This window comes from Cavia porcellus, unplaced genomic scaffold, assembly GCF_034190915.1.
Source record: "Cavia porcellus strain 051 isolate PalLab524CR breed Dunkin Hartley unplaced genomic scaffold, mCavPor4.1 scaffold_12, whole genome shotgun sequence".
NCBI classification, from domain to species: Eukaryota; Metazoa; Chordata; class Mammalia; order Rodentia; family Caviidae; genus Cavia; species Cavia porcellus.
This window is the reverse complement of record NW_026947495.1, coordinates 19,566,568-19,573,059: the sequence shown is the minus strand read 5'-3', so window position 1 is coordinate 19,573,059 and position 6,492 is coordinate 19,566,568. Positions and strand designations below refer to the sequence as shown.

Below are 6,492 nucleotides of genomic sequence, written 5' to 3'. Positions count from 1 at the left end.
CAAACTTAACTAAATGGGTTTAGCAATTCTATACCCAAGGATGTAGAAGACCCACCCTAGGGTGGGTCATCACCTAGAGGAGAAAGGATGAATGCATTTCATTCTTGGGAGAAGCTCCAGTCTTCACTTTTGGTTTGCACCTCATCTCCTGGCTTCCAGCATAGACTCTTCAGCCTTTCATCACAGAGCCTTCGGCCTTCTGTCACAGATGCATCAGCCTGCTGGTGTGGACTTGCACAAGACACTAGGGTGAACTCCAGTCCTTGGATTGAATCTTTTGGCCTCCAGTGCATAGACACCATCTGTATGCTTCCTCATCGGACTCTGTGGCTGACCATCATAAACCAATCTTGTTGTTTCTGTGTAACTTGTGTTATATCTGTTCTCTCTACTAAAATCCTGACTAATACAGATTTTGGTACCAAGAGTGGTCCTAGAGAAGCAGAATTGTAACAATGGCATTCTTTAATGGTGTTAGAGGTTTGTGGAATTTGCTATGAAATTTAGTGAGACCTGAAGACACCAAGGTCTCTGCTTCTACTACTGTGGAATACTGATAATCCTTGGCATAAACTGTTTAAACTAATGCATCTCATAGATCCATTTGATTATCCTAATTTAGCAATTGTGAGATGTCAGAAATTTAGTGACTCTGTACAAAACAATTTTGAATATCTTTGGCAGAGCAGACAATATAATGATGCTGGATGTTTGGTCTTAGCCTCTTTGGACAGACTAATAAAGGAAAAAACCACATCTCCAGAAACAGATAAGAAATTTAAAAGTTTCTCAGTGTGTCATGAGTGAAAATCTCCTGTCTTTTAGCCACAAGGCTGAGATTACAGAAACCCAACCACGGTCCCTCATAATTCGATTGGCTGAACTACAACGTAAATTTAATGCTCAGCCTCAAAGGGTATCAGAAGCAAAGATTAGGACACTGGTTGGAAAAGAATGGGATCCCATGAATTGGCATGGAGATGTATGGGAGGATTCTGAGGAAATTGAAGATACTGAACTTCTAGATGCTAATGAAGTTATTTTGCTCAGGGAGAGATTTCCTCACCTGAAGTGGCAGAAGCATCACCACCTCCACCCCCTGCTGTGTTGGAATCTCATAGTATACTTCAGGAAGCTAATCCTGTGTTGGCTAAACAGGATTATGCAAATGCTCCTCCAGGCCCATAACCAGGCTTAAATCACAAAAAGCTCCTAAAGGTGAGATACATAGTGTGACCCATGAAGAGGCTCGCTATACTCCCAAAGAGCTTGAGTTTTCCAGCTCTTATAGGCATAGGCCTGATGAGCAAGCATGGGACTGGATTTAAGGAGTGTGGGATAATGGTGTCAAAAACATACACCTGGATCAGGATGAATTTGTTGATATGAGCCCATTAAGTAGGGATTCTGAATTTAATGTCATAGCTCGTGGAATGAAGAAAGGTGTTTATAGTTTATTTGGATGGTTGGCAGAGATATGGATCAAAAGATGGCCTACTGTGAATGAGTTAGAGATGTCTGATATTCTATGGTTCACTATGGATGAGGGGATTCAGAAGCTCAGGGAAATGGAAATGCTGAGGTGGATCTGTCAATTTTAACCTAATTCTCCACAATGGGATGATCCAGAAAACATTTCCTTCACCAGCACCTTGAGAAACAGATTTGTGAGGGGAGCACCAGCATCCCTGAAGGGCCCTGTTATTGCTCTTCTTTGCATGCCAGACCTTACAGTGGGGGCCACAGTTACTAAATTAGAACATTTAAGGGCAATGGGCTTGATTGGGTCAAGGAGTGGCAGAGGTCAAGTGGCAGCACTTAATCACCAAAAGCAGGGTCCAAGTACTTACTGTAATGGACAGCAGTGGCAGAACAATGACCAGAATAATCTAACATGTGCAGACCTCTGGCATTGGCTGATTAGCCAACATGGTGTTCCTAGAAGTAAAGTAGATAGGAAGCCTACAAAATTTTTACTAGATTTATATAATCAAAACAATTTATGAGCAAATGAACAGAACCTTACATCAAATCATGGTAACAGGGAGTCATGGCCTCTCAACCAGTTCCAGATTTGAGCTAGTTTACAGACCCAGAACCCCTCGAATGATGAGGAGGCCAGGTCCTCTTGGAGAAGGATTCTAATGCACCAAAAATTTACACTGTTAATTACTGAAAGAAACAAGCCCCATGATACTGTCTGTTGTCAAGAAGGGGGGGCCAAGACATCTGTAAAAGAATGCTTTATTTAAGCTGGTACCCAGCGGCACAGTGCAGATGGAATTTGCAAAGCTGTGCAACTGAATCAGAATCTTGACAGATTTTTATAGCACATTAACCAAGGGATGTGACAGAGCAGGAATTAGGAAGGCCTTTGTTTCCCTTTGCTTGAAGTCAGAGATGTTTTGCAGTTGGTGGTGAGCCCTCTTTTTCCCTTAAGTTACAGCCCTTGGTCTGCTAATTCTAGGAACATTTATTTCTCACAAAGTGAACAAAGGTTGACATAGCATCATTTGTCTCTTACAAAGGGAACAAAGGTTGGCACAGCAAACAGATTACTAAGGTGATGACGCATACAGAACAGTATGGTGATACCTCAGTTAATTTATAACTAATTTATGACAATGTTGTCGGGTGCTCCAGATACTTGGTTACTAGGGCGATAAGCATAGTGCACAGAATGACAAAGCTCTTTGTGCTAATAGCTATCTTTTAACTCTGCATTTTAGCTTTTTTAGCATTTAGCATGACATTAATTTTTCTCCCATCCTTCCCCAGAGGGACCCAAGGCCTTTTGCCTGAGTAATTGTCCACTGGAGCAAGGGGAATGATCAGGTATTTCAGGGATTACTGGACACTGGTTTTGAACTAACACTGATTCCAGGGGATCCAAAACATCACTGTGGCCCTCTAGTAAAAGTAAGGGCTTATGGAGGCCAGATGATCAATGGAGTTTTAGCAAAGGTCCGACTTACAGTGGGTCCAATAGGTCCTTGGATTCACCCTGTAGTTATTTCCCCTGTTCCAGAATGTATAATTGGGATTGATGTACTTCGTACCTGGCAGAATCCTCACATTGGTTCCCTAACCTGTAATGTGAGGGTTATCATGGTTGGCAAGGCCAAATGGAAGCCACTAGAGTTGCCTTTGCCTGATAAAATAGTAAACCAGAAGCAGTATTGCATTCCTGGAAGGATCCAAGAGATCACTGCCACCATCAAGGACTTGAAGGATGCAGGGGCAGTGGTGCCCACCACATCTCCATTTAATTCCTCCATTTGACCTGTGAAGAAGACAGTTGGGTCTTGGAGAATAACAGTGGATTACCATAAACTGAATCGGGTGGTGACTCCAATTGCAGCTGCAGTACCAGATGTGCTTTCCTTGCTTGAACTGATTAACACATCTCCTGGTACTTGGTATGCACCTATCGATTTGGCAAATGCCTTTTTTTCCATACCTACCCATAAGGATTATGAGAAACAATTTGCTTTTAGCTGGCAAGGCCAGCAACATACCTTCATTGTCTTACCTCAGGGGTATATTAACTCACCAGCTCTATGTCACAATTTGGTTCAAGGCATCTTGACAGCTTTTCTCGGCCACAGGATATCACACTGGTCCATTACATTGATGATGCTATGCTGATTGGGCCTAGTGAGCAGGGGGTAGCAACCACACTGGATTTGTTAGTAAGGCCTTTGAGAGCCAGAAGATGGGAAATAAATCCAACAAAAATTCAAGGTCCTTCTATCTCAGTGAAATTTCTAGGAGTCCAGTGGTGTGGAGCATGTAGAGGAATCCCTTCTAAGGTAAAAGATAAATTGTTGCATCTGGCTTCCCCTACAACTAAAAAGGAGGCACAATGCTTAGTGGGCATATTTGGATTTTGGAGACAACACAGTCCTCATTTAGGAACCATTTACCGAGTGACTCAGAAAAGCTGCTCATTTTGAGTGGGGCTCAGAACAAGAATAGGCTCTGCAACAAGTCAAGGTTGCTGTACAGGCTGCTCTTCCACTGGAGCTGTATGATCCAACAGTTTCAATGGTGCTCAAGGTGTCAGTAACAAACAAAGATGCTGTTTGGAGTCTCTGGCAGGCCCCCATTCGTGAATTACAGTGGAGGCCGTTAGGATTTTGGAGTAAGGCTCTGCCATCCTTTGGAGACAACTACTCTCCCTTTGAGAAACAGCTGTTGGCCTGATTCTGAGCCCTAGTGGAAACTGAATGCTTGACAATAGGACACCAGGTCACCATGTGACCTGCCTATCATAACCTGGTATTATCTGACCCAGCAAGTCATAAAGTTGGACAGGCACAGCAACAGTCTATCATTAACTGGAAGTGGTATACTTGTGATCAAGCAGGCCCAGAAGGTACAAGTAAGTTACATGAGGAAGTTTCCCAGATACCTATAGCTCCTATATGTACTATGTTGCCTTAAGTTTCCCAGCATGCACCTATGGCCTTGTAGGGTGTAACATATGATCAGTTGTCAGGGGAAGAGAAGGCTAGGGCCTGGTTTACGGATGGCTCTGCACGTTATGCAGGCACCACCCACAAGTGGACAGCTGCAGCATTACAGCCCCTTTCTGGGATATCCTTAAAAGACAGTGGTGAAGGGAAATCATCCCAGTGGGCAGAACTTTGAGCATTGCACTTGCAGGTACATTTTGCCTGGAAGAAGAAATAACCAGATGTGAGACTGTATACTGATTCATGGGCTGTAGCCAGTGGTCTAGTTGGATGGTCAGGAATTTGGAAGGAACATAATTGGAAAATTGGTGACAAAGATATTTGGGGAAGAGGTATGCGGATAGAGTTCTCTATATGGGCAAAGGATGTGAAAATATTTGTTTCCCATATAAATGCTCACCAAAAGGTAACATCAGCAGAAGACAACTTTAATAATCAAGTGGCTAAGATGACTCATTCTCTGGACAGTGGACAACCTCCTTCTTCAGCCACCCAAGTTATTGCCCAAGGGCCCATGAACAGAGTAGCCCTGGTGGCAGGAATGGAGGATATGCTTAGGCTCAGCAACATGGACTCCCACTGACCAAGGCAGATCTAGCTACAGCCATTACTGAATGCCCAGTACGCCAGCAGCAGAGGCCAACACTCAGTCCCCGATATGGCAACATTCCCCGAAGTGATCACCCTGCAACTTGGTGGCAGGTTGATTATATTGGACCACTTCCATCATGGAAGGGACTGTGCTTTTTCCTCACTGGCCTAGATACCCATTCTGGATATGGCTTTGCCTTTGCTGCACATAATGCTTTTGCTAAGACTACCATCTGTGGACTCACAGAATGCCTTATCCACCATCCTGGAATTCCACCTAGCATTACCTCTGACCAAGGAACACATTTTACAATTAAAGAAGTGAGACAGTGGGCTCATGCTAATGGAATTCACTGGTCCTACCATGTCCCTCACCACCCAGAAGCAGCTGGATTGATAGAAACATGGAATGGCCTTTTGAAGACACAGTTACAATGCCAGCTAGGTGGCAACAGTTTGCAAGGCTGGGGTAAGGTACTTCAACAGGCTGTATATGCTTTGAATCAATGTCCATTATATAACACTGTGTCTCCCCTAGTCAGGATTCATTGGTCTAGGAATCAAGGGGTGAAAGTAGGAATGATGCCACTCACCATTACCCCTAGTGATTCACTAGCAAAGTTTTGCTTCTTGTCCCCATGACTTCATGTTCTGCTGACCTAGAAGTTTTAGTTCCAGAGGAGGGAAGCCTTGTACCAAGAAGCATGACAATGGTTCCATTGAACTGGAAGCTAAGACTACCCCCCCCCCAAGTCATTTTGGTCTCCTCATATTTCTGAGGAAACAAGCTAAAAAGGGAGTCAGTGTTGTCAGGGGTTATTGACCCAGACTACCAAGTGGAAGTTGGACTACTACTACACAATGGAGGAAAGGAAGAATATACTTGGAGTGCAGGAGATTCTTTAGGGCGCCTTTTAGTACTACCATGCCCTGTCTTTAAGGTTAATGGAAAATTACCGCAACCTAATACAAAATGACAAGTGGTCCAGAACCTTCAGGAATGAAGGTATGGGTCATTCCACCAGGGAAAGAACTGAGACAGGCTGAGGTGCTTGCTGAAGGTCAAGGGAAGACAGAATGGGTAATGGAAGAAGGAAGTTCTAAATACCAGCTACAACCCTGCAGTCAGTACAGAAAAGAGGATTATGATTACTAGTTCTCCTCAAATACTGTTTTAATGTAACATAATGTTAGATTTAATGCTGTTTTTTGGGGAATTGTTAAACTTGTGTTATAATATTAACATTATAAACTGACAGGCATAAGCATCAACCAAAGAAAAGTTACATTGTGTATTCTGGTAGAGGAATTATAGCATTTTCATTTTTTCATTTGTATGAAGGACAGTTATAACATGTTAGGCACAATTATATGCATATCTGTGTATCTGGAACTAGTTTAAAGAAATGTGTCTGGTTACCAA

The 6,492-nt window shown here is 43.1% G+C and overlaps 1 pseudogene; it reads left to right on the top strand.

Annotated features, from left to right (window-relative positions):
* The first annotated feature begins 799 nt into the window (after window positions 1-799).
* On the top strand, window positions 800-6,225 carry LOC134478198 (uncharacterized; annotated as a pseudogene).
* The last annotated feature ends 267 nt before the right edge of the window (window positions 6,226-6,492 follow it).